The 18,367-nt window shown below is 38.5% G+C and overlaps 1 protein-coding gene and 2 pseudogenes across 11 annotated transcripts in view; 2 read left to right on the top strand and 1 right to left on the bottom strand.

The window, feature by feature from the left end:
• Window positions 1–18,367, bottom strand: part of CARMIL1 (capping protein regulator and myosin 1 linker 1) — a 381,971-nt gene that overhangs the window by 300,133 nt on the left and 63,471 nt on the right. The window lies entirely within an intron of this gene.
• Window positions 8,447–9,125, top strand: LOC308487592 (alpha-ketoglutarate dehydrogenase component 4-like; annotated as a pseudogene). The gene has a single exon. The product of its transcript is annotated as an alpha-ketoglutarate dehydrogenase component 4-like (transcript).
• LOC308487223 (large ribosomal subunit protein uL13m-like) lies at window positions 11,316–17,627 on the top strand (annotated as a pseudogene). Its single transcript has 2 exons — window positions 11,316–11,395; window positions 17,108–17,627. The product of its transcript is annotated as a large ribosomal subunit protein uL13m-like (transcript).

Genomic DNA, 18,367 nt, shown 5'->3' with positions numbered 1-18,367 from the left:
AGACACAGATTCGCAGCTCAACTAGTTCCTGCAAAGGGGAGGGAGCTGTGGAAGCAGGACTGGCTGTGGTGGTGGTCGCCGCCATTGCTCTGGGCCACCTCTCACAACTCACCCCGCCCCTGGCCCCACCTATCTGGGCGGATCCCTGCAGGAGTAAAGAGATCTGCTGAAACAAAAGGGCACTGAATCTGGTGCAGAAAGAGCTTTGGAACTTCAAAAGCTCTTCACATACCTATCAACCTGTTGCAGAAGCCACTCCTGTAGATGTCTAGGAAGAGAAATAGTAAATCAGTGATTGGCATGAATAACCAATGCAACAAGACAGCTCAGAAAGAAAGTGAAAAGTCTCCAGAAAATAAACTTAGAGATATGGAAATATGCGATTTAAATGACAGAGAATTCAAGATTGCAATTCTGAAAAAAATGAACAAGATGCAAGAAAAAACAGAAAGGCAGTTTAATGAACCCAGAAACACAATCAAAGAACACCATGAGCATTATACAAAAGAGATTGAAATTTTGAAAAAGAACCAAATAAAAATTCTGGAGATTAAGAACTCAATAGAAGAAATTAACAATAAAATATCCAGCTTAGGTAGTAGAGTTGACCAGATGGAGGAAAGAATCAGTGACATCGAAGATAGGAATCTGGAATTTACACAGATGGAAGAAGAAAGAGACTTGAGACTTAAAAGAAATGAAAGAACTCTACAAGAACTTTCTGACTCCATCAGAAAGAGCAATATAAAAATAATGGGCATACCAGAAGGAGAACAAAGAGGGAAGGGAACAGAGAATATATTCAACCAAATCGTCGATGAGAACTTCCCAAACTTGTGGAAAGAACTGGATCCTCGAATCCAAGAAGCAAATAGAACACCTAATTACCTCAATCACAACAGGCCCTCACCAAGGCACATTGTATTGAAGCTGTCTAAAATCAATTACAAAGAAAGAATCCTCAATGCAGCCAGGGAAAAGAAGACAGTAACCTGCAAAGGAAAGCCCATTAGATTATCATCAGATTTTTCAGCAGAAACTCTACAAGCTAGGAGGAAATGGAACCAAATATTCAAACTATTGAAAGAGAGAAATTATGAGCCAAGAATAATATATCCAGCAAAGATCTCCTTTAGATATGAAGGAGGAATAAAGACCTTTCCAGACATCCAGAAGCTGAGGGAATTTTCTAATACACGACCTGCACTACAAGAAATACTAAAGGAGGCTATTAGACCACCATCAACAAGGACAACTTGTGGCAACCGAGACATAAAAAGGGGGAGCGTAAAGGCCTAAACTGGAATATGGGAATAGAGAAAGTAAGCGTACTGAAGAAACTGGAATACTCTAAATATCAAACTTTCTTTTACATAAACTTAAGGGTAACCACTCAAAAATCATCCAGAACTCAAAAATATACTGTAATAAAAGAAGAAACAGAGGGAAACATCATAGAATACCACCACACAGAAATAATAGACAACAACAAAAAGGCAAAGAAACAATGGAGACACAGCCTTACCAGAAAACTAAAGATAGAATGACAGGAAATCCTCACATATCAATAATCACCCTAAATGTAAATGGACTGAACTCACCAATAAAGAGACACAGAGTAGCAGACTGGATCAAAAACCTAAAGCCAACCATACGCTGTCTACAAGAGACACATCTCAGCTACAAGGACAAGCATAGACTCAAAGTGAAAGGGTGGAAATTGGCACTCCAAGCAAATGGTACCCAGAGAAAATCAGGTGTAGCCATAATGATTTCCGATGAAACAGAATTCAGGGTGAAAAAGATAACAAGAGACAAAGATGGACATTTCATAATGGTAAAGGGGACTATACAACAAGAAGACATAACAGTCATCAATATTTATGCCCCCAATCAGGGAGCACCGAAATATACCAAGCAACTACTAACAGAACTAAAGGGAGAAACTGACCAAAACACAATTAGGGGACTTAAATACATCATTGACAACTATGGATAGATCATCCAAACAGAAGATAAATAACGAAATAGCAGCCCTAAATGACTCATTACATGAAATGGACATAATTGACATACATAGAGCACTTCATCCTAAAACATCAGACTATACATTCTTTTCTAGTGTACATGGAACATTCTCAAGGATAGACCATATATTGGGACACAAAATCAGCCTCAGCAAATTTAAGAAGACTGAAGTCATACCAAGCATATTCTCTGATCACAAAGCTTTGAAATTGGATATCAACTGCAAAAAGAAAGCAGGAAAAAACACAAATATATGGAGATTAAACAACATACTTTTAAAGAACGACTGGGTCAAAGAAGCAATTAGAGGAGAGCTCAAAAGACACACAGAAACAAATGACAATGAAAATACATCCTACCAAAATTTTTGGGATGCCCCGAAAGCAGTTTTAAGAGGGAAATTTATATCATTACAGGCCTATCTCAAGAAACAAGAAAAATCCCAAATAAATAACCTCATGTTACACCTTAAAGAACTAGAAAAGAAGAACAAGCGAAACCCAAGGTCAGCAGAAGAAAGGAGATAACAAAAATCAGAGCAGAACTAAATGAAATAGAGAACAAAAAGACAATAGAAATAAATTAATGTGACAAAAAGCTGGTTCTTTGAAAAGATTAACAAAATCGACAAACCCTTGGCTAAACTCAATAAGATAAAAAGAGAGCAGACACTAATTAACAAAATCAGAAATGAAAAAGGGGAAGTTATCACGGACACCACAGAAAGACAAAGGATTATCCAAGAATACTATGAAGGACTATATGCCACCAAATTTAATAACTTAGAAGAAATGGACAAGTTCTAGAAACATATAGCCTTCCAAGGCTGAATCATGAAGAACTGGAAAATCTAAACAGGCCGATCACCAGTAACGAAATTGAATCAGTCATCAAAAACCTTCCCAAAATCAAAAGTCCTGGACCAGATGGCTTCAACAGTGAATTCTACCAAACCTTCAAAGATGATCTAATACCAATCCTGCTCAAAGTCTTCCAAAAAATTGAAGAAGAGTCAGTACTCCCTAACTCATTTTATGAGGCCAACATTACCCTGATACCAAAACCTGGTAAGGACAACACAAAAAAAGAAAACTACAGACCTATATCTCTGATGAATACAGATGCTAAAATCCTAAACAAAATTCTAGCAAATCGAATACAACAATGCATTAAAAAGATTACTCATCACGACCAAGTGGGGTTCATCCCAGGGGCACAAGGATGGTTCAACATTCGCAAATCCATCAATGTGATACATCATAAACAAAATAAAAAACAAAAATCATATGATTCTATCAATTGATGCAGAAAAAGCATTTGATAAGATACAACATTCACTTATGATTAAAACACTTAATAAAATTGGTATAGAAGGAAAATACCTCAATATAATAAAGGCCATATACAACAAGCCCTCAGCTAATGTCATAATTAATGGTGAAAAGCTGAAGCCCTATGCTCTACGTTAAGGAACACGACAAGGTTGTCCCCTATCACCTCTGCTTTTCAACATAGTGCTGGAAGTCCTCGCCAGAGCTATCAGGCAAAAGAAAGAAATAAAAGGCATCCAAATTGGGAATGAAGAAGTTAAATTGTCACTCTTTGCAGATGACATGATGCTATATATAGAAAACCCTAAAGACTCCACCAAAAAGCTATTAGAAACAATCAATGAATACAGTAAAGTTGCTGGCTACAAAATCAACGTACAAAAGTCCATTGCTTTCCTATATACCAACAATGAAATCTCAGAAAAAGAGATAGAAAAAACAATTCCATTTGAAATTGCAGCAAAAAGAATAAAATACCTAGGAATAAACTTAACCAAGGATGTGAAGGATTTATATGCTGAAACCTGTAAGACATTTTTGGAAGAAATTGAAGAAGACACAAAGAAACGGAAAGACTTTCCGTACTCATGGATTGGAAGAATCAACATAGTTAAAATGGCCATATTACCCAAAGCCATATACAGATTTAATGCAATCCCCATCCAAATCCCAATGGCATTTTTTAAAGAAATAGAACAAAAATCATCAGATTTGTTTGGAACCACAAAAGACCCCGAATAGCCATCCTTATTTAGAAAAAAGAACAATACTGGAGGTATCACACTCCCTGATTTTTGCTTGTACTACAGGGCTACAATAATCAAAACAGATTGGTATTGGCGAAAAAACAGACACATAGACCAATGGAATAGAATTGAGAACCCAGAAATAAAATCACATAAATATGGACAGAGAATTTTTGACAAAGAAGCTAAAAACATACAATGGAGAAAAGACAGCCTCTTCAATAAATGGTGCTGGCAAAATTGGATAGCTACGTGCAAAAGAATGAAACTGGATTGTTATCTGTCACCATGTACCAAAATTAACTCAAAATGGATCAAAGACTTAAGCATAAGACCTGACACAATAAACTGCATAGAAGAAAACATAGGTACTAAACTTAAGGACCTTGGGTTCAAAGAGCATTTTATGAATTTGACTCCAAAGGCAATGGAAGTAAAAACTAAAATAAACGAATGGGGTTATATGAAACTGAAAAGCTTCTGCACAGCAAAAGAAACTATTGACAAAATAATGAGGCAACCAACTGAATGGGAGAAGATTTTCGCTAACAGTGCCTCTGATAAGGGGCTAATATCCAAAATATACAAGGAACTCATGAAGCTCAACAACAAAAAAACAAACAACCCAATTGAAAAATGGACAGAGGACCTGAAGAGACATTTCTCCAAAGAGGACATACAAGTGGCAAATAGACATATGAAAAAATGCTCAACATCGCTAATCATCAGAGAAATGCAAATGAAAACCACAATGAGATATCACCTCACCCCAGTCAGAATGGCTGTCATCAACAAGACAAATAGTAACAAGTGTTGGAGAGGCTGTGGAGAAAAAGGAACTCTCATACACTGTGGTGGGAATGCAGACTGGTGCAGCCCTTATGGAAGGCAGTGTGGAGGTTCCTCAAGAAATTACGAATAGAATTACCATATGACCCAGCAATTGCTCTCCTGGGTATCTACCCCAAAAATCTGAAAGCATTTCTCTATAGAGACACGTGTACTCCAATGTTCATTGCAGCTTTGTTTACGGTGGCCAAGACATGGAAACAACCAAAATGTCCTTCGATAGATGAATGGATAAAGAAGTTGTGGTACATATACACAATGGAATACTATTTGGCGTTAAGGAAAGATGATATAGGAGCATTTGTGACAACATGGATGGATCTCGAGAGAATAATGCTAAGCGAAATAAGTCAGACAGAAAAAGCAGAGAACCCTATGATTTCACTGATATGTGGTATATAAACCAAAAACAACAAAAGAACAAGACAAACAAATGAGAAACAAAAATTCATAGACACAGACAATAATTTAGTGGTTACCAGAGGGTAAGGGGGGTGGGGGTGGGTGATGAGGGTAAAGGGGATCAAATATATGGTGATGGAAGGAGAACTGACTCTGGGTGGTGAACACACAATGGGATTTATAGATGATATAATACAGAATTGTACACCTGAAATCTACGTAAATTTACTAACAATTGTCTCCCCAATAAATTTAATTAATTAAAAAAAATGGTATCATTTACGTAGTAACGTGTTGATCACTTTATATTGTACCCATGACACATTCTTCCAGATTCTTTAAAAACCAAGGTGTCCAATACTTTCTAAAACAGAGTATCTGTCACATAGTCCACTGCTGGGTTTCAACGAATATTGAGCATAACAGAGGAAAGACTGGTCTGCTTAAAATAAAAGCCTGTGCCATGAAAGCAGTGAATGGAAAAAATCCATTTATGTTTGCTAGTAAAGCCAATATCCCATTATATAAGCAAAAAGGTGCCTTTTCCTGATTTTAGGGGACGGCCTTCCTCCTAGCACACATAACCAATAAAAGATATTTTTTCATACTACCAGGAAAGATAATTAAAGCAAAAGTAAAAAATAATTTACTGTATGTGTCCCCAATATTACACTAGACATTTTACATGTGTTATTTCCATAATTTTCACATAATAGGGTGAATCACCATTGTCCCTATTTTACAGGACAGGGCTCTGAGGTTCAGGGGGGTTAAATAATTGACCCAACATCAAGTAGAAGAGATTGAATTCCAACCAACATCTGTCTGACCACCCAGTCCTATGCTCTAACCACTGTTACTACAGCCTCATATCACCAATACAGCTAAATAAGCGAGGCAGCAACTTCTCATCCATCTAAATGCACCAAATTCACTACAGTGAGTAGTTAAGTGTAAAGTTTACTAAAGCCAAGCGCTGTGAAAACAATTTACCATCCTGACCATATTTGTTCTTTGTATTTTACCAAGGCTCGGAGAACAAGCTGCTCACCCTCACTCACCATCAAATACTGCAGAATCTAGAGTCACTCTGTTGAACAGAAATATGACGGGGCCATGTATGGAAATTTAAATTTTCTTGTAGCCACAGTTTTAAAAAGTTAAAAAAGATGAAATTAACAATTTATTTTCTTTCACTTCATTTATCCAAAATATTATCATTGAAACATGTCATCAATATATTGAGACATTCTCCATTCTTTCTTTCACAGTAATCCTCTGAAATTAGTATGTATTTGACACTCATAGCGCATCTCAGTTCATACTAGCACACCTCAAGTGCTCAGCAGCCACCTATGACCAGCAGCTACCACACCAGGCACATAGATCTAGACCCTTAGAGTTCCACATCCATACAATGCCCCTTTAGTAACTAGCCCCATGTTTCCATATAATCTGGAAAGAAAGTGCCCTAGTCTTATTTCTATACTTACACACTCCTGTACTGAGATTACAGAGACACCAACCAGAGATGCCTGAAATCCCAACACTGTCACTTCTATTTAATTCTTTAAGTGTGTACTTTGAGTTGTGTTCTAACAAAAATACCCCCGAAAGGAGCAATACTCTAAGCTAATATCCAACATTAAGCCTTAGGCTACATAAAGGGAACTGACAACACATCCAGGAGGAGAGGATGGGGCATCTTAGACAAAATGAGATGGCTGACTCTGATCCTGTCACAAGTCCCTATCCCAAATTCCCTTTTCCTCAACAACTTAGAGGAGTTATTAAAATAACTCCTTGTCAAGAATAACCAAAAGGAAGAAAAGCCAAAAGGAAACCACTGGAATTTCCCTGATTTCCAACCTAATATCCTAAGGCAAACACTGCAAACTCAAATGCCCACAGGGCCCAGGGCAGGCCTGCAATGAGCCTGTGTCTGTCTAGAGGGGACAGCCTTGACTCCAGCCCTGAGACCAGGCCAGGTGGGAAGGTAGCCTCAGGGTTGCCAGGTCATCTGATTTCTAGAGAGAAGTTGCAAATCTGGATATTTAGGTTCATTGCCTGATTTTTAACCATTAGCAACTCATATAATATTTTAGATAACCATGTACAACCAAACAGGAAGTGACTACAAACCAGATGCCATCTTGGGGACTGAGTGTACAAACTCTGGTATTTGTGGGACAAAGTAAAGTTGCACAAAGACTAACTGTGGGATGATCTTGAGGGGATTTTATACTGCGTCCTCCTTCTCCCATCATCCTTGCTGCCCTCCAGATGAACCAAAACCACACCTTGCAAAGCTCCCTCTAAGACCAAGAGGAGCACAGAAAGCATAGACAGGGCAGACTTGATGCACCTTCATCTATACAATGAGGAGCTGGTTTAGGCTATAGCAGCATCATGAGGGACACGATCTGAAGCAAACTGGAATGCCCTGGCCCATAGAGAAGGGACAGCCACTTCTCAGGGCCACATGAACATCCCAGTCAGTAAACAGACCTGGGGCAGCAGGAGCTACCAATTTCTTAAAAAGAAGCCCAAAATACAGATTTTTCTGGTAAACCTCCTCATAGTGAAATGTTGGCAACTAATTCAAATCATGTTTCCAACACCATGTGAGCCAGATCCAGCCCATAGGACCACCCCTCTGTAGCCACTGGATCAGAACATCTCCAAAGTCACACTGAGCCCCAGCACTCTGACTACCTTCAACCTGGAGCTTCTCCCAACTTCACTAGCCGATGAATTTAACCCACTTCCTCCACCCATGTAAGCTAGGAGAGAGGTGCCACTGACTGCAGAAAACAAAGAGACAGGAAACTAAATGAGACATGGTATCCTATATTGGATCCGGGAACTAAAGGACAATAGTGGAAAAACTGGCAGAAATCCAAATAAAGGCAATAGTTTAATAGTATTATGCCAATGCTAATTTCTTGGCTTTGATAAATTTACCAGTTAGGTAAGCTGTTAACATTAGGGAAAGCTAGGTAAAGGGGATATGGGAACTCTCTGACCTCTTAGCCACTCTTCCATAAATCTAAAATAATTTCCAAAGGAAGCTGCCCCTTCTCAGGGGTCATGATGGGCAGCAAAATGGCGTCTGCCAGCAGGTCATTCAGGTAGTCAAGCCACATACTCAATTAATAAGGTTCCCTGACAGAAGAGACAATCCTAAGCCCAATGTATCAGAAGTTTTGAGATCAACAGGACTACCATCTCACTCTTCTTCAATTTCACAGCATTCTAAGGGAAGTAAATCACCAGATTGGCTGATGCATCAGGGTCCACCAAACACTGCAGAAATAATAAAAACATTACCTCAGAAATACAGAAGGAAACTTGTATCTCAAGAAGAAATGGAATTTATCCAACGTGGAGGTCCAGAATAATGACTGACAATGTGGCTGCTGTTTGTCATCAGACAAAAGAATAGTCTTTACAATAAAGGACTTCCAAAATGACAAATGAGAAATTGTACATTAAACAACTTTAATAAATATTCTGTAAAAGAAAAAAAAGAAATATAGAAAATTTAGATAGACACTTGTATCTCCTAATTTATGTATGTTGGTCAGCTTCTACACAAGCGTACCTAATTGTTTATATACTTTATACTTATTAAAGTACACATTTTTAAATATTAACCTATTAATTTACTCTTGATTATCAAGTATTACCAGTTGTTGAACTATTAAAAGCACACAATGTCTAGTAAACTATCATAGGTTTCGCATAATTTCATTTTCTTTCAGTTTCTGTTTAGACATGGAAAGAATTTATCAGGCAGAATTGCTGCTTTTGAAAAGTGATTTTCCTGACATTACATGAGGATCAGTGAAATAATGACTCCATTATTTGTTCTTAATTCTTAACATTTTTTCGTTCACAAAGTTACTGGAGTATAACTGGCTTTTAGTAAGCATATCCTACTCTAAATGATAAAAATATAGCCAGGGTAAAACCAGTGACTTTGTGGTATTAAAACTGGGAAGTTAACACAAAAGATTATTTGTAACCTATATTCATGTCAGAGTATAAAATGAAAAATAAGAGATCAAAGTGAAAATAGCATAGGAATAAATGTTTGACTGAAAATTGCAATTTATTGTTGTTAGGGGTCTTAAGAAAGTCTTGTTCTTTAGTTTATTGTACTGTTTTGATTATGATCATGTATGAAAATCCTGATAACCATTAACTTTCTCAAACCTATTGTCTGAAAGTCTCATAAAATCAACCTAACTAGTTAACCTTGTTGAGGCAATTTATGAAACTTTAAAAGGGTCTTCCTGTGCCAACGGCATATATTATTGTGAAAGAAAAGACTCAAAAAGCTAAATAAATTCTCTTCTATACCTTTAAAAAATAACAATAATAATAATAATTTCCAAATAAAATTTAAAAAGAACTCATAGAACTATACCCCCCCCAAAAAATGTTAATTTTATAGTATGCACATTTCTAAAATGAAAATTTTTAAAAACTTGTTGGTAAGCAGAAGCATGAATTACCCTGAATCTTCACTCTGGTAGACTAAGAGAAGCCAGAAAAGACTAGAACTCAGAGAAACCAAAAGGTACCAGAATAGATGTCATGTCCTTTCCTTTATAGTGTATGTGCAAAAACCAGTGGGGCACGGAATTAGTGGCCTTTCGGTAAAATATCAAATGGCTGTATTTAGGTAATTATGATTTATGTGACTTGAACCGAGAAAGCTCCAAACACTCAACAGCTTTTTGGCCTTAGAATATGAATGAGCTTGCAATTGGAGGACTGGAGACATTATAACCCAAACAAGAGAGACAGAACTGAAGCAATAAATGCAAAAGCTTAGGCACAGAATAACACAAACTGCACAACTACCGTCAATACCTCTTGGAAATGAGATTATTAACATAAATGATATACTGTCTTTTTCTATTACCCAGCCTTTGAAACAGCAGGTTAGGGTGCAACATCCTTACATCATCACATTGCCCACCAGTCCCTTTAAATCTTCTTTGTTGTTTTAATAAGGAGAGATACATATAAATAAACTGACATATTTCCAAATATATGTAGAGAGCTGTACCATGAACAAACTCCAATGAAACAGAATGAAAAGATGTAGGATCTCGTTTTCTATTTGTCTTCTGTCTGGCGTTCCTATTATTATGGTCTTAAATCAATTTGATATACACAGTAAATATACGCAATAGAAAACATGAAATAAAACAATTAACTTTATTAGTGCTTTGTGGGAAAGATTTACAATATCTTTAAGCCAAAAGAATGCCCAGAGCAAGAAGTGGTCATTCTTCTGTTGAACAAATATGTGGCTCTACCATGAAGCAACCTGTTTTCTCAGCCCTGGTGATAAGCAATGAGCAGAACAAAGACCCTGGCTTTGTGGAGCTTTGACGCTTTCTTGTAGGAGAGAGAAAAGACAAGGAATGAGATAAACAAAGTAGATACTCTGTTATGTTATGCTAAATGCTAAGGAACAATATACTAGAGAAAGAGGACAGAGTTGTTTAAAGTTAAAATAGGTGGTCAGGGAATCCCTAGCTGAAAAAGTGACCTTTGAGGAAAGACCTGAAGGAAGTGAGGGAACCGGGCACAGGAATCTACAGCAGGACGTGAAAGGGAGTTCCAAGTAGCAGGAACAGCAGATACAAAAGCTCTGCTGTGGAAGCAGACCTAGACTGCTTCAAGGTTGATGCAGTGCAGAAAGCAATGGGAAAAAGTAAGGGTGAAGTCTGAGGGTAGTGGAGGACTAGATCATGTAATGTCATACGACACAGTCATGACGTTGGCTTCTACTCTGAATGAGATAGGAAGAGGAGTGATGTGATCTGAATACTTGTAATAAAAGACTGATGGGGATAAGGTGGAAAGAAGAGAGGCCAGTTATAAGGACACTCCATTAATCCAGGTGAAAAATTATGGTGGCTTGGATGAGGGTGATAGCATGACAGGTGATAAGATGAATTCTGAATATATTTTGAAGGTAGAGCCCATAGGATTTGCTGAAGGGTGTATGAGAGAAAGGTAATTCAAGAATGATACCAAATGTTTTGTCCCAAGTAAATGAAAGAATGGAATGCTGTTAAGTGACTTTGAAAGACTGGAGGAGGGAGACAGGAGATTGGAGATTAGTGGAGAATAAGAATTTCCCTTTGGACACATTATGTTTTCTGCTTGCTTGTTTGTTTTCATTTTTGTTGTTTTAAATTCAAGCAGTTATTTTCAAATATTCCTGAATTTACTTCAACGAGCTGACAAGATACAGCTAAGATTCATTCAGAAAAAGCATTGTCTGCTCTTGGTGTAGTCACTGATTTATCTTTTTCAAAGCCTATCCCCACACCTTACACCCCTCTGTGTCCCTTCCTCCCCAAACCATTCATGCTTCTTAGCAATGTTAACTGTCACAAGATTCAAGCAATTATCAAGGTAATCTTGCCCCCCCCCAACTGCCTTTTTTCCTCCCTTTTGCCTCTAGAAGTTCCTTGACACTCATAATCCTTGTGAAATCCACCAGAAGCAATCTCTTAGGAGGGATCCCCTAGAAACAATCACCTGGTGAAACAGACATCACACTCTTGAGAGGTTCATGGACATGTGATGCCTGCAATGCCTATTCAACACACCCAAGTAGAGATGACCAGCAGGTGGTCAGGTAAAGGAGCCTGGAGTTCACAGCAGAGATCCAGGCTATAGATATCAATTTACAAGTCTTCATTACAGAGATGATATTTACAGTGTAGTGTATATAGAAAAGAGATACAGTGCCCTGAGGTACTCTGTTTAGAGCTTGAGGAGATGAGGAACCAGCAAAGGAGAATGAGAAAGACCAGCCAGAGAGAAACGAAGAAAACCAGGAGGGATATGTCTAAGCCGTCCAGTCGAGAATGTATTCCAGAAGAATAACTGACTGCGTTAAGTGCTGGTGGTAAAGAGTAGGAGCAGCAGGGACCTGCCCGTGGCTGAAGCAATGAAATGTCCCTGATCACCTGATAAGGCCAGTGCCGGTGGCTTACAAGTAAGGGGGTGAAAAGCCTGCTGTAATAGGTTCAGGATGGAATGGGAGGGGCAATGTTAGACATAATGAATACAGACAACTCATTCACAATGTCTTATTGTAGCAGGAAGAAAATAAATTTCTGAAGGGGAAACCAGAGTCAAGAGAAAATGTTTTTTATTTAATGGGAAAAATAAGAACTTGTATGCCAGTGGGAATTCAGTGGAGAGAAGAAAACTGATGCTATAGGAGAAACAGGGTAAATTTAATGGAGCAATGTCCTTGAGAAGGTCTGTGGAGGTAGAGATAGGATGCCGTGCCCAAGGTGGCAGGAGCTCAGGCACAGACACAGGCAGGTGGTAGGTGTGGTGGGAGCACATGGAAGTTCTGCGATAATTTCTGGTTTGTTAGTGAGAAAGGAAGTGGCTGAGAGTAGGGGACAATGGATATTTGAAGAGCAAATGTAAAGTATGCAATAGCTGCGTAAGAGAGGGAGGGAAGAAATGGACCGAAGAAACATGATACGCATGCTCACAGCATCAAGGGGCCCACTTGGGTTTGTGGTCATTAACTTCAAGTGAGACAATCAATATGGTGGTGTGGTTTCGACCAGGCACATTCATTCGGCTGCATGGGGGCAAGTGCAGAGTAAAATTTCACATCATCCAAAGAGAAAAATAAGGCAAAAATGAAACTTCTTGGTTATGAGTTAAGAGATGCTAGAAAACTTACCAGTAATAATAATAAGTACAACAAAGAAAGATTTCAGGCCTCACTAGAAAAAGGAAAGAACATATAGTACTTACTATATGCCAAGCACATTCTTTCCACCTATTCCTTATAACATTACCATTTCTTCGGGTAAGCAGTCAAAGGAGTGATCAAGAGTGAGTGGCAGAGGTGGGATTTGAACCCAGGTAAGCCCAGCCCCACACCTGTGCTGCCTCCTAGACTCTCAATGACTAGGGAAAATGCAGGAAAGCTGCAGTCAGATAAAAGCATAGGTGAGTGTCCAGTCTACCTGTCACCAAGCAGCTGACTGACTGGGAAAGTCACTCTCTCTCTTCCTCTGTTTTCTCATCTGGAAATTAGATTAAATGGCCTCATCACAGATGGAAATAGCCTCATCAAAGATCCAAAAATTCTCTGGTCTAATTCCATAGACACTAAATAGTGTTTGTAGGAAGAGGTCAGAGGAAACCTTAACAGTCTGATCACTATCTGCTGTTTCCATTTTGTGGACACACCTTCCGGCCAGAGTCTCAGCCCTCTCACACCTGAATTCTTCCAAACGCACTTACTAGCAAATGAAGAAACTCACTGCAATGTCAGACAACTAAACTTTGTCCCCATTTAACATCCTTTCTCTGACTCTGTAGACTCATTCAGAACAAGCCTGGAAACACAGTAAGCTCTAAATATTTAAAGGTATCGGCTTCTTTTAAGCAGAGCTTCCAGACCGTTTCCACACCAAGGCACACACCTGCCCTCCCCCACATTCCCAGCATTACTCCTGTTCTCCAGGTTTCCTCAGATAATGGACACAGTTGAACTATCTCCATTCCAAATGGTCTCAGGGCCTGGGAAGGAGTTCTGTTAGGCTAAGAGGCTTAAATTCATTTAGAAAAACTAGTTCTTTCTTACTACTTCCCAAACATATTTTTAATGTTCTAGGTTTTTAAATATTTATATAAAAGACACACAACAGGAGTTGGAGAGTTATAATGTATTACTACACACACCTCCATCAGGTCCATTCAGATGCAGCTATTTTCTTTTCTTCTGGCTCTGGACACTTCTTTTAACAACTTTATTATTGTCCATAGCATCTTCTGCAAGTCTCTTTAGAATGAGACTGCCCGGATTCATATCCCAGTTCAGCTACTTAACTATCTATGTGAACTTCAGCCATAACTAAAGCTCAGTACCTCAATTTGCTGACCTGTAAAACAGCAATAATAATAGTACCCACCTCATAAAGTTTGAGTGAGGTTAAAGAAGAATTTTCAGAACACTGCCCGACAGAGTATGTGAATGTTAGCTACTGTTACAAGCCTTGACTGTCAGCCTCTATCTTTGGTGCACTATTGTCACACTCCTTCCTGCTCGTAGTTTCCCTTATCTTCTCGGATGGAATCATTTACAAATATGTGGTCAGAATTAAAATATCTGAGAGTTTCCTAATTTTCCTGACTTTTGGACTCTGATCTATCACTTATCCATTCTTAGCAGTTTTTAAAACAATAGCTTCCTTGACAGTCTTCCCCAACTTCCATTTTTTGGGAGGTTAATTATGATAACCCCCCAACCTGAAGGGTCATCTGGATGTCTCCTCGTAATGAGTGGTCCATGCTCTTCTAATCCATCCAGTCTCTGACCAGTGTGACCAATGCCCCCTGTGGCCAATGGCATACACTTTAAAGACAGATGGCTGGGGGTTTAGTTTCAACATGAAGCTGTGGAAAAAAGCTACACTAATTGACCTATCTGGGAATTAAACCTCTGGTCTTTGGCCTCTTTAAGTATCAAACCCTAAACAAATGAGCTAATATTCTTGGCCTCCAGCCAAAACCAGTACCTTGTAATGGATTGTTCCTAGTCACTTGTAAAGTCCTACAAGTGGGGGATTTGTTACATAATGAATATTCTATACTCAAAATGTTGTGACATAAACACTGGTTCAAAAATAGCAATCTTTTCAAAAGACATTAAACTATACACTGAACACTGAAGATTTTAATGGAAATTGACTTCAAAAGTAACCAGAAACCCTCTGCTTCTTCTTTACCATATAGCTTGAAAAATAAATGACTCTCCTATGGAGGGTCTGCCCACCTAGGTTAACTGGGGAGTCTGATTCAGACACTCAAATTTCCATTTCAGTTCTACTTAGAAATGGTCTCGTTCTACTTAGAAATGGTCTCTGACTATGGTAAGGCTAAAGAAAATATCTTAAACATATAAGTAATGAACTTATAAGGGGGAGAAAGTAACAGGAACCAAATAGATAATGATGTTGACAATTTCCTTGATTCCAATGACAATACAGGCAAAATGGGCATGACACTGGAATCTTGGAAAATGGAAAAGGGCATCTACAGTCAATTCTTTCTTAATAAAATCACCATTACCTCCACCATTTACTGATCATATGCCAGTAAATGACTATGCTCAGTGTTTTATGCCGTCCCTCATTATCTTTGTAAAAATCCCTATGGCATAGGTTACTGAGGTTTAATAAGTGTGGCTGACGTGAGGCGCACAGAGCAAGGCCAGGACTCCAATTCTAAAGCATCTGGCCCACTTCCCAGCCCAGGACAGTCCAATTCTGGTGGAAATTTCCATTTGGTGGTTTTGCTAGCACTGGATGCCATGGCCAAAAAGGCCATAGATTTGCCTATGGGCACAATGCTAGGAGTTGCTACTCCACTCCAGGAAGGTTATCAGAAATATCTACTACCTGACTATCCATCACACAAGAAGAAATGCTGAATACTGGGCAGACTCCATGACAGGAATCATAGTAAGTCCAGAAAAGGATCAGGCAAGATACATAAAAGGGAAAGGGTTCCTTCTAAATTTATGCTACATAAAGAAGATAATGCTAAGTGAAACAAGTCAGACAGAAAAAGCAGAGAACCCTATGATTTCACTGATATGTGGTATATAAACCAAAAAGAACAAGACGAACAAATGAGAAACAAAAACTCATAGACACAGACAATAATTTAGTGGTTACCAGAGGGTAAGGGGGTGGGGGGTGGGTGATGAGGGTAAAGGGGATCAAATATATGGTGATGGAAGGAGAACTGACTCTGGGTGGTGAACACACAATGGGATTTATAGACGATGTAATACAGAATTGTACACCTGAAATCTATGTAAATTTACTAACAATTGTCACCCCAATAAAATTAATTAAAAAAAAAAAAAAAAGAAGACAACCTCGTGGCAAGGAAGACTCTGGTAGCCTCTCATAAATCCCACTGGAGATTAGTAGAGGGAGGTAGAGGTGGGGAAACTTAATCTCACCTTTATATGCTGGCTAGAAGCCAGATGGTCATCTAAAAAGGCCAGGACTCACATACTCTTTAAGACTTCCCACGAGGGAGGTCAAACAGCTAAGAATAGGAACCACTTTCCCTTCCGGAGACCAGGCTGAGAGACTGTGTGTGTGTGCGCACATGGGGGAGTGGGCAGGGCACCCCTGTCTGTAACACATGTAGCAACTTCTTGATTTTCACTTCCATCAGTTTCTTGTAGTGGTTTTATTTTATTTTATATTGGTAGAGGGAACACATGATATTGGGAGGGGGACAGGAAAATAAAAATCACAGAAAGAGAATTCTGCTTTGTTTTTGTTTTTCATTCATGGAATATAAAAATTCCATCAAAACGAATATACCCTTGACTTCCAGTCCCCTTCCACTTAGGTTGGCTGGAAATTCTGTGTCCTCCATTGGTTTTTCCATAGCTTTTCTAACAAGGTTGTGAATTTTGGGAGTTATTCTCTCAATAACCGCTTTATGACGAAATTCCTCCTTTATGACGAAATTGCAACCATGGGAAGATTGGAGGGGACCTAGGAAAAGTGGAGAAGCAGACAAGTGCTGGCCGGTCTAGGCCTAGGAACTATATCATGCTTGGGTATATATGTTTCCCGCTAGGCCAGTGATATTGAGAACTGACCTTGGATCCTGCAGAAAGAAGGACGATCCTGCTGGCGGGGAAATGTGAAGTTTCTCTGTGGCACCCCAGCAATGGGACACTTTTGTTTGAGATTGGTATCTCTTAGATAGGAAAATGCAGCATCCCGGCAAACTTGCAGCTATGATATCAATTAAACTTCAAGGATTGCATAAACCTGTGTAATATCAACTAAGTGATTGTGCTAATCATGTTGTCATAATGAACAAAAGGCACATTGCATTTTTGGGAAACAAATGGTAACAAAAAGTATATCCTCATTAACCAGGTGAATTTAAACAAGTAACAGCTGCTCAACTTCACCAGAAAGATCCAGTGTTGATTGCTTAAAAAAAAAAACAAAAATTGCTAACAGAAAACCTTCACAGAAGAACCATGATGCAGAGATTTCATCTTTTCCCAGATGAGGGTGTACCAGAAGACATTCTTAAGAATTTAATGAAAGAACTTCCTCAACCACAGGAAGTACCCAGACATGTAGATGAGTACACCCAAGAAGAAACAGAGACTTTCCTAAGAGTGTGGTATCCACCTGAAGATTACCAGCTATAGAAAAATGAAAATTGCAAAAAATAACAAGACGACTGAAACTTCTTCCTGATAAATTTCTCCTAACCTACAGGGCAGAGTGAAACAACTGCTTCATTTTGATGAGAAACTTATAGGTGCTGAAAATTTATGGATAAAAATCAGAAAGGGATATTCCTTCAATAGGAAATTGCAATAAAATGTTTTATAGGAAAAAATATATACTCGTTAGAGACCCTCTATGGAAGAATTAATGCGTGTGGAGACTTAATGCTGGTGTGAAACGGTAGGATCACACATAAACTTTCAGCTTAAAAAGATATATGCTGATTCTTTTAATTTTAAATAACGTTCAAAAGACAAAAACAGCACAACCCAAAAAGCAAAATTTAACTGTGAAATCCTTTCTTAACAGAACAACTCATTCAGCAAAATAGATGTGAAACTCCAAGCGATGGCCCACTCTGGAAAAGTGCCAAATACAAGGATTTCATTAGAATAAAATTCTCTGAACTGGTCTTATAAAATAAGGGCAACAATTTATATCTGCTCATAAGTAATGACATAATGGCAAAACTATTGCCAAAAATATATTCTCCTAATAAAGTCAGCCAAGAAACAAAAGAGCTACTGGTTTTCAGTAAAACATATAAAGGCAAAATAGGAAAATCAGGGGGATAAGCATGCATGCTATTTCCATCATATGCATGGAAAATAATGACTGTGATGTGAAAGTCACCATGCAAGACAGCATCTACCCAGGA

The sequence above is a fragment of the Rhinolophus hipposideros genome (assembly GCF_964194185.1).
Source record: "Rhinolophus hipposideros genome assembly, chromosome: 19".
Taxonomy (NCBI): domain Eukaryota; kingdom Metazoa; phylum Chordata; class Mammalia; order Chiroptera; family Rhinolophidae; genus Rhinolophus; species Rhinolophus hipposideros.
Note: the sequence above shows the minus strand (reverse complement) of the source record. Positions and strands in the feature narration are given on the sequence as shown.